This window comes from Schistocerca cancellata, chromosome 5, assembly GCF_023864275.1.
Source record: "Schistocerca cancellata isolate TAMUIC-IGC-003103 chromosome 5, iqSchCanc2.1, whole genome shotgun sequence".
NCBI lineage: Eukaryota > Metazoa > Arthropoda > Insecta > Orthoptera > Acrididae > Schistocerca > Schistocerca cancellata.
Genome location: NC_064630.1, coordinates 503,992,144 through 504,010,834, shown reverse-complemented (window position 1 = coordinate 504,010,834; position 18,691 = coordinate 503,992,144). Strand labels below are relative to the sequence as shown.

Below are 18,691 nucleotides of genomic sequence, written 5' to 3'. Positions count from 1 at the left end.
CCAAGAATTTCAAATGGCTCACTTCTGTCATCAGTTGATTATTAAGGGCTATTTGTACAGAACATATTGCTGACAATTTAGAGACAATTTGCATTATCTGAGTCTTAATGACATTGAACTTTCGTACATTTTCATGGAACCAGGATTCCAGTTTCCCCAGAACATTTTATGTACTATCTAGAACAGGCGCGGCTCGTGGTTTCTATACTGGGGAAGGCTGCGGCATTTATCGATCGGAGCCAACATAGACCTCGGGTTATGCTGCAGATTAGTCTGACATAACAACTAAGAATTCAGGGGGAGGGGGGTGGGCAGATCACTTCTCTACCCATAATTTTACGTACTGTATCTTCTATAATCAGGTATTAAATATCATTAGAAGCTAACTTCGAGTTACAATCTTTGGTTAGTGTTTTTATACGTCATCATTACATTTTCTGACACTTTGCAGCAAATCATATGAAAGACGCGTCTCGGAGAGATCTTTAATGCGATGAATGTTAACTTTGTGGCTGCTTAATATTTTTGGTGTTTTCATATCTAAACTTAAGGCGTTTATTGTGGTTTACCTCCAAAGCTCGAAGTTTACGAGTTCACATGACGATACTGTGATGTGTTGGTGACGTCACAGGTCTTGTGCTGTGATTGCGTGGCATGAGCAATCCGTGGAACTGTCATATTAATTCACATTAGTGGTGGGCAGGAAATCGCGTATCTGTTAGAAATCGCAGTGACTGAGAAGTCACAGATATCACAGTAGCAACTTTACAGAATCTAACTGCGATTTCAGTCACAGTTAGCAGTCGCAAGTAGTATTTCACATTCAAAGACGTGAGCCATCTTTTGGTCGAATTTAGCACTGCTTTCTGCGATTTCAGTGACAAGTCGCAACTAAGAGTCGCAAGTAGCAACTAAAAAGCGCGGTTAACAGTGGCATCTGTTGGCCGAAGTTCGTACTACGTCCATCTCTGCGGTACGCTATGGAGTCTTAACTGCGATTTCCGTGACAAGTCGCAACTAAGAGTCGCAAGTAGCAACTAAAAAGCGCGGTTAACAATGGCATCTGTTGGCCAAAGTTCGTACTACGTCCATCTCTGCGGTACGCTATGGAGTCTAACTGCGATTTCCGTGACAAGTCGCAACTAAGAGTCGCAAGTAGCAACTAGAAAGCGCGGTTAACAGTGCCATCTGTGGGTCAAAGTTCGTACTACGCCCATCTCTGCGGTACGCTATGGAGTCTAACTGCGATTTCCGTGACAAGTCGCAACTAAGAGTCGCAAGTAGCAACTAAAAAGCGCAGTTAGCACTGCCATCTGTTGAGCAAAGTTCATACTACGCTATTCGCTACCGAGTCAAACTGCGATTTCTGTGACAAATCGCAACTAAGAGTCGCAAGTAGCAACTAAAAAGCGCAGTTAACATACTTTTCCTAGTGTCATCTGTTGACCGACGTACGTACTTCGTTATGAGAGCCTTGTGCCTCACAAGATCGTTGTGCTGTGTGTGCATATGAAGGGCTTATTTCAATAGTGGTTCAAGTCCATTTTTGTTAATTTTGAGATATAGAGTCGTAAAGTTAAATGAGTGCTGAAAAATCTGCAGTTGAGATACCAGAAATATTCAAGCATATGGCTTCTTGCTAGAGATGAACCTTTATTTATGTTTGTTTGGATCACTAATTTCAGAAGCATTATAGACAGAAAAGTGTAGGTAATGGACTTGTACCACTATTGAAATAAGCCCTTCATATTACATGACGACATGCACATTCAGCATCAGTTATGGTTGGTCAAATACTGCTGTGACTCTGAATCTATTATATTAATAAGAAGCAACATTGCCTTTTTCTCCTGAAAATATCAAGTAACGTAACAAATGTGTTTGATTCTGCTTCCAATATGACAGTTTTGGTTAATACTCCACATGCCTACAGGACTTTGCAATGTTAACACAGCAGAACTCAGACATCTGTATAAGTGTAGAGAAATGAAATCAGTCATATGAATGCCTCACTTTTGTTCCGACACAGTTCAAGACTCGGGAGAAAAGTTTTACACCTGGTGTTCTACATGGCAACTTCACACACAAGAACTTTTTGCCGACGCTACTACCACCTACATAAGTAAGCTTTTCCTGTGGCACTTTCAAGTAATGCACTTAAGCTATTCCTGATTTAACTGGAAGATCTGTACTTCCCACTTTCATATCAACAGCCTCAAAATGCATATTGTAGACTTCGGGATATGTTACAGGTCAGTGTCACACCAAGATTGTGGAGAAAGGGGGGGGGGGCGGCACCTCGGTATCCAACAAGTGTTTACCAATAAATAAGTGGCGGTAAATTACGGGTATAGGAAGGCTTAACATGTGGAAAATGAGATTTTTATTATTCACTCAATGTATTTAACATTTATTATTCCTTTAAAATCGCACAACAACTTCAATAAAACACTTTAATCAGTCACACACTTATTTCATAATTATTTCACTTTTAAACTGCAAATCCTCTAAGAGCTGTCTTGAATCTTCACGAGTCTCTCTCAACAGCCTTGATGTGGATAGATATGTACAGCAACCAGTAATCAGTCAGAACTGCGTCTGCAAAAACACAAGGATTATTAAACAATTTTTGCTGTCACTTTACTAGCAATATAATTGACAGAGTAGATTGCTAATATTTGCTATATCACATTTGCTAATATTTGCTATATCACATTCGCAAGAACGATGTCACTGAAGTAATTAAGTCCATCAAAACGCTTAGAAACTAACCTCTCGTCTGACGAAAACGGTCTAAAGACTGGCAATTTCTTCAGCTCTGTTGACAATGATATTTTGAATTATCACTTTACTGAGTGACTGAAATGTAGTTCAGGTACCTATGAACATAACAATATGTTAGAATTCATTTTCTAAACACGAACTATTACGGTACTGTGCGGCTACTTACATATTAATTACACTATTAATATTTTCACAGTTGTTTCTTTAATACAAAATTAAAGCCAACGGAAGAATAAACGTAAAACATACTTACCAATGACAGGTTTGTTGAGATGCAATTTTCTGTGTGGACAGATGTAACTTTTTCATACGGTGGTACGTCGCAGAAATCGCAGGAGTCACAGAAATCGCAGAAGTAGCAGAAGTAGCAGAAATCGCAGAAGTAGCAGAAGTCGCAGAAATCGCGGAAGTAGCAGAAATAGCAGTGGCGGAGGGATACGCGACTTAGGTTCCTTAACTGCGACTCTTAACTGCGACAAATCACAGTTAAGAATAACAGATACTGAAAAGTAGCATTCACAGAAATCACTGATATCGGAAAATCGCAGTTTAGCCCATCACTAATTCGCATGTTTGAGAAGCGAACAGTTCGTATTTATTGTGTATTATGAAAATATGCATTTATGTGAAATAGCGCACTAAAGATCTCTCCAAAATACGTCATTTTTAGTACGGTTTGTTGTGCTAAAGTACACAAAATGTGACACTGTAGCGCAACACACTGTACCGGTACCAAAAGTGATTCGTTTCGGAAAATGTCATCACGTTTATGACTGGCTAAACATGACACTACCCATTTTTACTCACTTCACTTAATAGGCTAAGTAGGACTTAATATAAAGAAATTACCTCTAATCAATTATGAATGCACTTTTGCTTACTTCAATTCATTTGTTTATAGACGAAATCAGCTCGTCTCCCCTCCTGCGCAGCAAAATGGTCTATGACCATTTCATTGAAATTTGACCGATTCAGTAATTCGTTCTCTAGGGAACACACCGCTAGCGCACAAAGTCTGTCCTCATTCATAGTGTTGCGCATGAATGTTTTCACTCGCTTTAATGTAGAGAAGCAGCGTTCTGCCTCTCCGGTCATGGGAAAGGTTACTATTATTTGCAGAAGTTTTACACTTTCAGGAAAACCTTTAGTCAGGTTGTTATCGTAAAGAAAGTTCAACAAGGTCAAAGCACCTGACGCTTTCATAAAATCTTTTCGGCTGTACAACACGTTCAGCTCATTACGTAGATCTGAAGACTGTAAATTGAACAAATTAACAGCTATTTCAAGCTCTTTTTCTGGAAAAATAGTTTGATGTTTTGCAAACAACGATGGATCAAACAGCTGTGCAATCTATAAGTGATCATTGAAACTGAATCGTTCTCTGATCTGAGTTGTGATGAGGTCGGAAACGTTTCGTGCACACACTATTATTGATTCTGTGAAACGTCCCCGTTTTGCAGTTGGTTCTACCTGTTCCCAGTGATCGTCAGTTTCAAGTGAGGCCCTAATTTGCTGGACAGAATCTGCAAAGTGTGATACATATTCAACAGTTTTCACTGCATCAATATTCCTCTGCTGCAGTTGATTAAAGAGAATGTCACAATGAGGCACGACTGTATTAAAAAAATTTAACCAGAAGAGGAAATCTTCGTCTTGCAGGAAACCTTTCAGTCCCGTGGCCTTGTTTATTGTCTTGTAATCACTGGCATCATCATCGATAATTCTTTCTAGCCACTCAACAATTTCCTTTCGGTATTTGTACACACTGGTTACGCTCCGTGATTTAAAATTCCATCTGATGGACTGAGGACAGGTAGGAATACGCTTCTTCACTACTTCGTCAAGAATGGCTGTACGTCTAGAAGAGCGGGAAAAAAAGGTGGAAATTCCTTCCAAGTTGCTAAAGAACATCCGCACTTGTTCACTTCCCGTCACACAACGTTCAACAATTAAATTTAACTCATGGACATAACAGTGAATAAAGTGAGCATTCCTGTTCACTTCTCTAATTCTAGTTTGAACTCCACTTTTAAGGCCACTCATAACAGGAGCACTGTCGTAACACTGAGCTATCAGTTTTCCAAGTGTTCCACGCACATTCATTTTCTTTAGCTCGCAAAGAACAGCTACAGTTACATCGTCTGCACTGTGATCTTTTTGGCGTACAAAGGAAATAAATCTTTCATTTATTTGTCCCAGTAGCTCATAGCGAATTATTAGGACCAATTGTGACAAATTTGCACAGTCAGTAGTTTCATCAACTTCTATTGCGAGAAAGTTTGCCTTCGACAGTTCATTCCTGATGAGATTGAGGCATACCTCATAAATTCATTCCAGGAGTTCATTTTGAATTGTCTTCGATAGGCCTAAGAAAACACGGTTTTCTGATTTCTCAATGTGCTGCTTCAAGACGCACTCTTGTTCTGCCGGAAGACTGACTAATCCTCGAAAAATTCCTGAGTTTTTGAAATCTCTTGTTTCGTCGTGGCCCCTTAAGGCAAGCTCGAATTTGCCGCAAAATTTAATACAGTCTATCAGTTTACCCAGAATATACCGATTTTTTGATACATTTTCATTATATATCTTTATATTACGGCGGTAAGCACTGTTTAATTGGCACATAATGTCCACTTTCCCTAGCATTGAAAACTCAATGATACCATTTAAATGTTTTTCGCTGGAATTATGTTTTTTCACCTTTGCGTGAAAATTCTTTAAGTCAGTGATACCACTTTCAGTCCAGGCACTATCAGTACTATTTGTACGAAGACAGGTGAAACAGAAAAATGCATTTTTCACTTCACAACCACTCAGCTGCATCGTATATTGCTCTATTAAAACTGCGTTTGTATCCTTGCCTAGATTTTCACTGTTTCTGTTCTTGATTGATCGTTAGATCGGGTCTGGGTGCACCAAGTTCTTTCACTTTCATCCTATGGCCGTGTTCCAAGTTTTTACCTATTAAATTGCACACTGAATTCATATTGCGCTGGTTTCACACTCGCGGTATGTCGCAGATATTCACAAGCAAGTAAAACTCACTAAAATCTTGCAAAAGACCTTCCGAAAAAGAAACTTGTTATCACACGGTATCAACAAAAGCAGTCAGCATCAGCAAGCAAGGGAAGTAAATTAACGGGACAAATTTCGCGCGCTTTGTCCTCTAATCACTTATGAAACTCTCGCTAGATGGCAGTACTGTAATGTTACTGTAGTCTAGTGCCCTCTGGCGGGATATTTGCAAACTAATTCTAAATGTGGATAAAATAGCCAATGGCAGAAACAAAACAACTATGTACAACATTATCAAAACAATAATACTAAACGTCGATTAATGACACATCGAAGTGTAGTGGAGATGTGCAGAGACAGAGATTGGATAGCGAAGTTTCGGCCACTCTACATTCCTTTATTACATAGATAGTAGAACGTGAAAAATGTGTGGTGGTTGGTATGACATCTTTAGGCTGCAAGCTCTGAGCCTTCGGGTCACCCATAAAGAGCAGTACTATGTAGAAGCCACGCCCCCAAACCGCTACTACATGCAGCTACGGACTTTCCAAGGCGCAGCCTAAACACTACTAACCGTTCGGAAAACATCTATCGATACAAACAGTTCCACAAACGTTGACCGTCGGTTTTTTAATCGAAATGGGAAACATGCTGAATTCATCCTGATAATTTAAATTATGTACTACGTTCTTGCAAAATTTACTTTAACATATATTTTGGGGCGGCTCCGCCTCAGAGCCTTTAATTATGAGCCGCACCTGATCTAGAATCTTTTCTATTGTATCATTTTCTATCAGGACTGAGGTGTCATCTGCAAACATCAGATGAGCATCAATATTTAATGATAAATCATTTATACACAGCAAGAACCTGTAAGGACCCAGTATTGAACCCTATGGAACTCCTTGTGAAATTGTTTTCCATTTGGAGTGGTAGTTAACTGAATTTGATGTTAAAATAACTCTTTGTTTCCTATCTGTCACATAAGAGTTGAACCACTGTAATGCAGTATCTTCGATCCCATAGCTCTTCTGTTTGTGGAGTAATAATGAGTGGTTCACCGAGTCAAAGGCTTTCATTAGATCACAGAACATTCCTGAGACTTTTATATGCTGGTCTAGTGATGTGCTTTTTTTTCTGTAAGTTCTCTGATGGCATTTATCGTGCTTTTTCCTCTCTGAAAGCCAAACTGATTTTTACTAATAATCACATTTACTGTAAGGAAATTTTCTAATTATTTTGCCACAATTTTTTCAAATATTTTAGAAAAAACAGGAAGTAGAGAGATAGATTAGTAGTTTCCCATATCATATGGTGATCCCTTTTTAAATAATGGCTTCATCTCTGCATATTTTATAACATCAGGGAAAGACCCTTCATCAAAGGACTGGTTTACAATAATAGTCAGTGGGTATGAAATAATATGACGTACTGCCTTGAATTTTTGTTTTTTAATGATAATATTGTGTCTTCCACACCTTTCTCAGTGATTATTCTGATTTTTTTTAAAACAAATGTTTTGTATGCCTTATGGGCTGCCATGTCTACATCAGATTTTGCTGTATTGACAAAGAAATCATTGAAGCTGTTTGACATTTGAACAGGATTTACAATAATATCACCCTGAAACCTAATTAGAGAAATTTCTCGACTTTTAACATTGACTCCCAACCTGGTTTCCATAACAGACCAGACTGCCTTTGTTTCATTTGTTTGTTTGTTTATGAATATACTATTTGCCAGTTTTTTGCTGCCAGTATAACTTTTTTGAATATAGTCTTACAGCGCATAACGTAAGTTACAAAATTGGGGTTTCTATTTACTTTGAGCTCATTGTGCAGATGTCTTTTTTGGCACTTGAAATTTTTATGCCTGGTGTAATCAAATTTCATTTACTCCTGACTATCTTTTGATAAGATTTTGGGGGAAATGTTTCACTGAATACACACAAAAAACAATTTAGAAATTTATCAAAATTTTTGTTGCTTGAATCACAGTGGTCTAAAGGCCAGCTTATAACACTTAACTTATTACAAAACAACTCTAAATTTTCTTTGCTAAAATTCCTTCTGACATGGGATTCAGATTTTAGTTTCTCTGTTTTGGGGGGCTATATAAACAAAGCAGAGTGATCAGAAATCCCTATATCCAGGTAAACTTCCTTGTATCATCAAGCTGATAATTTGTAATAATATTATCTATGCAAGTTACTGAATGGAAATTTTCTCTAATGCACATAGTAAAGTTTAACTTGAAACCAGATTTTTGGATTAAATTGCGAAATATTTCAGTGTCACTGCGTCCAATTAACGTATTTAATTTGAGGTCTCCTGCAATCACAATCTTTTTCTTGCTTTCTTGTTTTATGTTTATCCAAGAGATACTGAAATTTTTCTAAGAACAATTTAGTAGCAGAACTCCCAGGAATTCTGTAAATTGATATTATCACAGTATTTAAATCACACAGCTTTCAAAAATACATTCTTCACTTAGATAACTAAAATCTTCTTTCACTTTAAAGTTTAAGGAGGCATGCAGTAAGATACAGGAACCCCCATGAGATTTGTTTTTTCTAGAAAAGCTGCCGGCAAGTTTGACATTACTAATTCTATTTAGAACTTCTACGGATTTTTTTGTGATCCAGTGTCCGTTTAAGCAGATTACCTTTATGTTTTTGAGTTCAAAAAGTATAACTTGCAGTTCATTAATTTTTAAAGTAACTTAGATTTGGACGATTTTCTGATAAACCGTTTATATTTAGATGCATCAAGATAGAATTTTTGAGTTTGTTTATACTTTCAAGAGCCACACTTATTCCATTGTATTTACAGTTTCCATTTTGGATCTGTACTATTGTTTTCTCACTTCTTTCGGAAGTTTTCAGTTTCCCTTGTTTTTAATGATTGCGGATGTCTACGATCATTTTGCTGAAAGTCATTGAACCTAACTTATACAAGTGTAGCCCATCCTTTCCCAGACACTTACCACTTAGAAATTTATTTGAGTCTACAAAAATTGCACCCAGTTTGTCACACTGTTCTCTGATTCCACTGTTTATCTTATTTATGTTTGTATCATTTACTGGACTTCTGTGTAAAATTGCACTAATGACAATTTTTGAATTTACAAACACACTTTGTGCTGAGCAGATCAACTTCCATGTTTCACTGATTATTTCTTCCTCACTGCTGTTCTAGGTGGAATTTGTTCCGAGATGAATGAAAATACCTTCATATTTGTCCTTTTTTTTCCACCTTCAGTTTCACTTCGTTTCAAATTTATAATATTTTGAAAGTGTTTGCTGACCTGATGCGATCAGATTCCGGGACGAACATCAATTTCACTGTAATATTTTTTCAGTATGGAGTTGCCAATTACAAGAAAGTCTCTTTCTTCAATAGGTTTTGCCGTGACACTTCCAAGTTTGTCCTTTTTGTAGGTCACTGTTTCCCATTTATATTTGTTAACAGATAGTCCGTTGGGAGGGTATTTGGCATATTTCGGACACCATATGTATTTGAAGGTTTTGTTTCGTACTTGGCAGGTGTTATTCAGAAACCCTGGATTCCGTTTAGCTTGTTTCCGTTTGATAGATATCACACACATAGAAATGTTTTTCTTGAGTTAATCTACCATAGTCTTTCTTTGTAGTCAGTAATTCAGTTTTCAATGCTTCAATGTCCTTTTGTAGCTGCTTTATAAATTCATTTTTTGTACTGTATATTCTTTTATTTCCTTTTCACAAGCACAGGCCTTTTTTCTCATGTTAATTATCATTTTCATTTTTTATAGTCACTATTTCAGTATTTAATGCCTCAATGTCCTTTTGCAGCAATTTTATAATTTCGGTTTTTGAGTCCACTGTACTTACAAGATCGGTTGTTTCAACTCTTAAACAAACGTAGCATGTCCATGGAATATCATCACTGATGAATTTTAGGTTCACTTTCGCGCACTTTTCGTGCAACCAGTAAAAGCACTTGACACACAAAGTACCCTTCATCACTCGCTTTTCACATTCTCTACACGAAAAACTGTTTGTTTTTTGCTTTTTTGATGAGAGCAAAATGTTACTACACTTTCGTAATGGTGCTATCTTGACTCGATGATACAAATATAATTGCAAAATGCAGAGGGTCAACAAAAGAAGCCCTCATATGTCTGAAAGAGCTGCTAGAAAGATAAACTTACAGATAAATGAAAGGGAAACTAAGTATATGTCTGTAATTAAGAAAGATTATACATTTGAGACCCCATCCATACAAATTAGTTGATATAAGTTTGATGCCGCGTGTAGTTTCACTTGCTTGGATCAGAAGTTAACTGTAAGATCAATGTCAGCACTGAAATCCAAACATAAATATTATCTGTCAACAAGTGCAACTATTGCCTCAGAAAATATCTGAAATCTAAGTTGCTGTTCAGGAAAACCAAAGTTATGATGTTTAAAGTCTTAATAAGGCCAATGCTAACATATGGCACTGAGACATGCGCATGAACTAAATTTGGTGAAAAGCAAGAGGACATATTTGAAAGAAAGGAGACAAATTCTTGGGCCAATGGAAGAAAATAGTGTCTGGAGGAGGAGATTCAACTATTAATTATATAATCTGCATGCTGAAACAATTGTCAGCCACATAAAGATTAAAAGGCTGGAATGGTCAAGACATGTATTGCGAGAAAATTGACAAAACGATTAAAAAGATATTCTGCATAGTGCCTGAAGGTACCAGAAGAGTACGGAGACCAAAGTTAATGTGGGAGAAAGGTGTCAGAGCGGGAAGTAAATTTGGAATTCAAAGTTGGAGGAGTTCAGCACTACACAGTGAAGAATGGAATAATCTACAGAAGGCCAAGGCTCACACAGGGTTGTTGCACCAATGATGATGACGATATCTTTACATCAAAGTGCAATTACAGCATTGTTTGAAATAGCCTACTGTTGACAATTACTTTTTAGACAGACTCAATTGAGGTACAGCTACTAAAGGCATATTATCAGGTAAACAGGGCAGTGTTAGAAGTGCACTGAATTATGACAGAACGTTTTAGAATGAAAATGATGGCTGCCAATTTCCTGCCACAACTGCTGACTGCTAAACAAAACCAAGGTTGCATGTTGTGCTTTGAAAGGAGAGTGCTGAAACCATCTAAAACTTTCCAAGACATCACAGATGACATAACTTGGTGCTATTATAACGACCCTGAATCAAAACAGCAGTCAAGCCAATGGAAACTTAAAAGATCGCCTCTCCCCAAGAAAGCTCATCAGTTAAACCAGGCATTAAGACAATGCTGATTTGTTTTTCTGATGTGAGAAGAGTTGCCCATTCAGAATTTGTTCCATAGGCTCAGACAGCTAATCAGGCTTTCTACTTGGAAGTTTGAAAATATTGCACAACAGTGTACAGTGGAAGTGCCCTGATTTGTGGCAGTTGGGTGACTTGTTTTCCACCTTGACAATGCTTCTGCTCACACAGTCCTGTGTGTGTGTGACTATTCTTGACCAAAAATGGTATGATCTCTGTACCTCAACTCCCCCCCCTCCTCCTCCCTACTCGCCCAAACTAGCCCTGTGCGACTTTTTTTGTTTCCTAGAATGAAAAGGGACATGAAGGTAAAGCGTTCTGCTGACATTGCTGAGGTGAAGAAAAAACAATGGAGGTGCTGCCAAGCATCACAAAAGATGAATTTAAACAATGCTTTGAAAAATTGAAATTTCTTTTCTGAAGTGTGAGTGCATCAGTGGAAGAGAGTGGGGTTTCTGCTATCTTTAGCAATGTAAATTATTTTTGACAGTGACTTTGCTTTAAACACTGTATTTTCTTCCACAAATTTACACAATTATATTTGCAACCATACAACAATACCTTTTAAACTAGACCTACACCCAAAATCAATCAGTCTCTTTTGTGTCATTACTAGTATTGACATTATTGGAGAGGTTTGCTTGCGTATTCTATGGTGACCCCTCCAAACCAGCTTCAACTGGTGTCAGCATGGAATAGTGCACTCCATTAGCAGGTGTAGACACCCACTCACGGCTCAAGCGGCACACCCAGATAGCGCCTTATCTCACTTGACTCTCATCTCTGGTAAAAATACTATTTTTAGAACGTACATCTAAGCTATTTATAGTTTTTTTGTAATTTCTTCATGTGGCTATCTTCCCTACTTTGAAAAGCCTAACATTGTGCCATAGCCTTACCCATGGAAACGTTATAGGACACCACATATGCCCTAACTTTGAATGGAGACGGTAGTGTTAATGACCCTCATACTTCTTTATATCACTCAATCATATATTTCTTAGTCTTAGATAATACGGCAGATTCATCACTGAACATTTTCTCTAATCCTTAACAATACTCTGCATTTGTAAGTACCACCTTAACATTTTCATATTTATTTGCGATGAAAATTGACCACATCCAATTTTTAAAATTGTATTTTGACTCCTCATATAAGAATACTGTGTTCAGGTAAACATCACATTGTAACCCAAATACAGTGGATTCAGAGATGTGCCAGCATTCAGCCTTACTTTTTAGGACCAAATCTCAGAATGTGGCATAGCCAGCACAATGAAGCTCAGAAGAAGGTAAGTCTCATAATTCCCTGATCACTATTATGTCATGCCTTCTTCAATCTGGAGGAAAACTCATTTCAAATATAACATTTGCCCTTTACTAAGCTTTCTTCACTCTACATTATTTCCAGAGATAGTTATTCTCCTTACTCATACACAAGTTCAATGTGATGTCACCTCTCACCTCCTTCACCATCATCATAAAAGATATGGTTAGCCCATCTCTCCTTCTGGTCCATCTTAACCTGACACAGATTATCATCTGTGGGGTACCCTACCCTGAAAACCTCCCCCCTCTCTCTATTAACAAGGTACATCTCACTATAAGTATTGAAGCATACTAACCCTTTCATTGCATTTCAGCCTTTTGTCACACTTCCCGGTGGCCCTCTACCAGATGCTTTGACTTCCTGCTCACTTTGCTGTACTCCTTGTTTGCGTCTTCCTTTTGGTTCCCAACATCTCCCTAACTTCTCTATGGCATATTCTCTTCCTGCCTTCCCATTTGTGTGACTGTGTCAAGCTATCCAGTGTCAGTGTGTCATCTGTTTATTTATCTCCATAGAAAGGTACCGAACTGTAACCCTCCCCCTCCCCCCCCCCCCCAAAAAAAAACACGACTCAGTTAACTCTCAAGATAAGTGTTTATATACACACACACACAAAAATTTACAACTGTGGCTGGTACCTATGTACTATGCCTGATAATCCATTAACCTTCCACTATAAAACCATGTATAAACCCAACCCATATTGTTGTCACTCCTATACAAAAAGTAGAAAATCTTACACTGACATTTGCAGAAATTACATATTAGTGTTGGAGAATATAAGAAATGAAAGACTTTTCACATTTTTTCTGTTACATTGCTATAATACATCACTCATCACAAAATTCACAACTAGCTACATTCAGCTTGCTGTTATTATTCATAAACGGTATTCTGGCTCCAGAATGAGATTTTCACTCTGCAGCGGAGTGTGCGCTGATATGAAACTTCCTGGCAGATTAAAACTGTGTGCCCGACCGAGACTCGAACTCGGGACCTTTGCCTTTCGCGGGCAAGTGCTCTACCAACTGAGCTACCGAAGCACGACTCATGCCCGGTCTCACAGCTTTACTTCTGCCAGTATCTCGTCTCCTACCTTCCAAACTTTACAGAAGCTCTCCTGTGAACCTTGCAGAACTAGCACTCCTGAAAGAAAAGATACTGTGGAGACATGGCTTAGCCACAGCCTGGGGAATGTTTCCAGAATGAGATTTTCACTCTGCAGCGGAGTGTGCGCTGATATGAAACTTTTCTGGCTGTTTGTCATGTTTTATCTGTTCCACATTATATAATCCTTTCTCTCTTTCTGTAATTGTATCTCCTAGGAATAAAGCTTTCGGGTGTGGAACCCCTTTTGCCATATATAGTCCACTACATTTAGGGAAAAATTTGTTTGTCTCCTTTTTGATATTTGAACTTAACAGGTGACCAGAAATCAACACCAATTATCCAATCTTAAATTCCATAATTGTGCATGATGGTTACGTTGGCACACATGCTGTTCCACATGTAAATGTAAATTGTTGCCTAAGTGTAGTTGTATTTCATCCATAGAGATGGCTTCTAGTTAATGCCACTTAAATATTGTCATGTAAAAGAAGGTGTAAGTAGATGGATGACGAACACTAATTTCACTGTACGAAGGTTTATTCAGCACTTGCACATACAAGAGCGCGAAGCAAACTGCTGCCGGCCACAACACATACAGTATATGTACAGTTACAGAACATTCCAGTACAATGTTATTGACATTTGTGGATACTTGTAGAATGTACTCGAACTGAATATGGAAATTAAAATTTTACAGTTTTGAACTCACAACCCTCCCTGCAACAGTCTAGTATCATAACCACTACACCATGGCTTCTGCTGCGACAGTATTTTTAGTATGACTCCATTATATCTAGTTTGTCCATCACTTCCATGGGTGCTAAGCTCTTTGTCATGTGTGGTCGTTCATTTATGATAAGCTGAAACTCAACTGTGCCCAAGTCGTATGTTTAGTAGGACAATACGTTCTTACATAGTCATGAAATCTCCTTCATAATTTGTTCACAATACTTACGTTGTGTATGGTATTTTGAGATAGCTATATGCCCAGCTGTTTCCTATTTAAAAATAAAAAAAGCTCCTCAAACACCAGACTGACAAACTGTGGACCATTATCTGTTAGCAATCTGAGTGGTTTACCTGCACATTCAGAATATTCCTGCAAACTTTTTCTGTTTTCACTTGTTTTATGGGGTACAATTTTACATATTTAGACCATCACTCAACTAGCACAAAAATATGTTATTCTTCCTCTACTCATTTGAAGTTGATCAAAAAAGTTGCCTGCCGTAAGGTCATTTAATTCATTTGGTATTAAAGGATACCATTTACAACTTACAGCTCAATTATCATCTTTCATTTTATGGCATATTTGACAGGATCTTAAAACTGATACAGTGTTTCTATTTAAGCCCTTAAAGTAATAGAATTTGACCATTTGGTTGATATGCTTACATACTCCAAAGTGTCCATATCCCTTGTGTATAAATTTAACAAGTTCTCAGTACAACAAAAAATCAACCAAAGTTCCAAATTTCACATTTTTTATTTACTCAATGACTAGTTACAGGGTAGGACCCATTTCTGAATCATTTTAACAGATCTTTACGCACTGTAACAGCTTATCAAACAATGTAAAATCCAGGATGGAATTTAACACAACAAAAAATTACAAATGTGAACTTCTATATCGCAAGAAAGCTTTTGACAATGTTGACTGGAATACTCTCCTTCAAATTCTAAAGGTGGCAGGGGTAAAATTCAGGGAGCGAAAGGCTATTTACAATTTGTACAGAAACCAGATGGCAGTTATAAGAGTCGAGGGGCATGAAAGGGAAGCAGTGGTTGGGAAGGGAGTGAGACAGGTTTGTAGCCTCTCCCCAATGTTATTCAATTTGTATATTGAGCAAGCAGTAAAGGAAACAAAAGAAAAATTTGGAGTAGGTATTAAAATCCAAAGAGAAGAAATAAAAACTTTGAGGTTCGCCGATGACATTGTAATTCTGTCAGAGACAGCAAATGACTTGGAAGAGCAGTTGAACAGAATGGACAGTGTCTTGAAAGGAGGGTATAAGATGAACATCAACAAAAGCAAAACGAGGATAATGGAATGTAGTCGAATTAAGTTGGGTGATGCTGATGGAATTAGATTAGGAAATGAGACACTTAAAGTAGTAAATGAGTTTTGCTATTTGGGGAGCAAAATAACTGATGATGGTTGGAGTAGAGAAATATCACAATTACTGGCAATGGCAAGGAAAGCATTTCTAAAGGAACGAAATTTGTTAACATTGAGTATAGATGTAAGTGTCAGGAAGTCGTTTCTGAAAGAATTTGTATGGAGTGTAGCCATGTATGGAAGTGAAACATGGATGATAAGTAGTTTGGCCAAGAAAAGAATAGAAGCTTTTGAAATGTGGTGGTACAGAAGAATGTTGAAGGTTAGGTGGGTAGATCACGTAACTAATGAGGAGGTATTGAGTAGGATTGGGGAGAAGAGAAGTTTGTGGCACAACTTGACTAGGAGAAGGGACTGGTTGGTAGGACATGTTCTGAGGCATCAAGGGATCACAAATTTAGCATTGGAGGGCAGCATGGAGGGTAAAAATCGTAGAGGGAGACCAAGAGATGAATACACTAAGCAGATTCAGAAGGATGTAGGTTGCAGTAGGTACTGGGAGATGAAGGAGCTTGCACAGGTTAGATTAGCATGGAGAGCTGCATCAAACCAGTCTCAGGACTGAAGACCACAACAACAACAACAACAACATATTGCAAGTATACCACAAAGACATGATCGTAGAAAATTTGAAAAAAATATGCCAAAGCTTCTCAAATGCCACATATGTGAATGTACCATCTTCAGAAAGAAGTCATTTTACCAGGCATGGGCTACACAGAAATAAACTTGGAAAAGCATTCATTAGCTGAGAAATACTTAATGCAGTGTTAGCAGTTGAAGACAAGAACTGCCATACCATAACACTACCACCACCCATCACAGCAACTGAAATTCTCCAATATAAAAATGAAACTGTTTCACTGGAAACAGATCCAGCAGTGGAATCTTCCCTTGCCACAAAAGTAGCTGAAGCAAGCTAAGCCTCCACAACAGCTTCAACAATATCAGAAGCAGCTACAGACTATATACCGGCATCATCAGCAAGAAATGTGCTTACGGCCAACGAGTCATCAGATACAAGAGGAATTCCAGCATCAAAAGTTGCAGCACATCCAGAAGAAAGAAAGACAAGATGTAGGAAACCTGTGTCCCTAAAGGATTTTTGCTACCCAGCCTCAAAATGAAGAATTTGTCGACACCAGACAATACAAGTAAGAGTTCCTCTCAACCGAGTTGCAAAAGCTTAAAATTACTTAACCTTAATATACAGGGTCTCAAAAATAAAATTCTAGATGTCGATATTGAGGCCAGTGAATGTGATTGTATTTGTATTCAAGAGCATTGGTGCAAAAATTATGAATTAGAAAACGTTAATATTTCCTCATGTACCTTGGTTGGTCATTTTTCTGGGAAGGAAGCCAAAAATGGGGGTGTCTGCATTTATGTAAAATCAGATATTAGAGTGAAAAACAGGCCTGAAGCTCAACTCCTGAGCATAGAAAAACATTTTGAGTCAACAGCAGTGCAAATCAATGTAAAAAATAGGAAAATAACAGTCATGTCAGAGTATAGATCACTATGTGGTGACTCAGAAATTTTTTTTAAGAAGATTGAAGAACTGCTGAGCATCTTACATGATGAGAAGTCATCAGTAATTGTTGTCAATATGTTGGTAGATAGTTCAATTAAATTCAAAAGCCCAGATAGAGAAGTTTTGAATTTTGACCTAGGAATATCTTACCATAACGCACTTATTATTAAAGTGCTCACAGTTCCATACATACAAAAACAGTACATCATATGTATAAGAGAATTTTCTCTCCCGAAAACTGCAACCAGTGTGGTATCACACTGACTAACCAACCTTGGGCAGAAGTATTGTCACAAACTGATACAGATGCTGCATACAGTGTTTTCTCTCTTCTCATGACAAATTTTGAAATTTGCTTTCCAAAATCAACTCATCTAGCCATAGACACACAAATTCTTGGATCACATCTGGCATCAAAAACTCTTCCAAGACTATAAAATGGCTAAACACTGAAGTAAAAACTAATACTGACCCTAATTTTAAAAAATATGTTAGTAACTACAAAGAGGTATACAGAGACTTACTGGAAAGGTGGAAACACACAAAAATATTGTATTGTCACAGGCGGGCAGCAAGATCACTGATCCAAAATTAATTGCTAACCACTTCAATAATTACTACACCAATATTGCTGGTGAGCTAGTGAAGGAACAAATGGGAAAAACATCAAACAAAATATTACAGGAAATTTCTGGAAATAGTGTAACAAATACATCCATGTTCCTTCTCAGGATGTCAGCATGGCTTCAGGCCTCAGTGCAGTACTGAAACAGCCACTTTTAGCCTCATAAATCGTATTTTAAATTCAGTGTATAGTCACAAAAATTTTCAGGGATTTTCCTGGATTTAACAAAAGCATTTGATTTAATAGACCATGAAATTCTCCTAAGAAAGTTAGAGTGGTATGGTGTAAGAGGCCTGCCACACGAGTGGCTGAAATCCTACCTCTCAGATAACAGAGGTCAAACACATGGGAAAAAACGAACTCCAAGCTTATCAATCGAAACCTAACACATTAACCCACAGTGTACCACAAGGCTCAATTTTAGGTCCCTTTCTCTTCTTAATTTTCATAAACGACTTCCCCCTACATGTTCAACAATCTGAATCAGTGCTATTTGCAGATGACACAAGCATATTAATTGAAGGTGAAAACTAAATGGCTCTAAGTTTAAATGCTAAAGTCATCAATGAAAATGTCACAGAGTGGTTTATGAGGAATAAATTACACTTCCATACACAACAAAATAAAAACCCATTAAAACCAAACATGTCCATGGAAAACCAAAGAATTAACAGCGTCACTGAAACAAAGTTTCTTGGCATCTACTTACAAGACAATCTTAAATGGAATTCACACATCACATCATTAAATTCTAAACTATCGAAAATGACTTATGCGATGAGGATTATACAGAACAACACAAGTCCTGAAACAGTTAGAGTGGTGTATTACGCTTACATACACTCCCTATTGAGATATGGCATCATAT

The 18,691-nt window shown here is 37.6% G+C and overlaps 1 long non-coding RNA gene across 1 annotated transcript; it reads right to left on the bottom strand.

The window, feature by feature from the left end:
- Window positions 1–2,398: 2,398 nt before the first annotated feature.
- LOC126188963 (uncharacterized) lies at window positions 2,399–3,144 on the bottom strand. Its single transcript, XR_007537886.1, has 3 exons — window positions 3,038–3,144; window positions 2,773–2,879; window positions 2,399–2,598 (listed from the first exon to the last, which is right to left on the bottom strand). It is a non-coding gene; the product is annotated as an uncharacterized LOC126188963 (long non-coding RNA).
- Window positions 3,145–18,691: the final 15,547 nt, after the last annotated feature.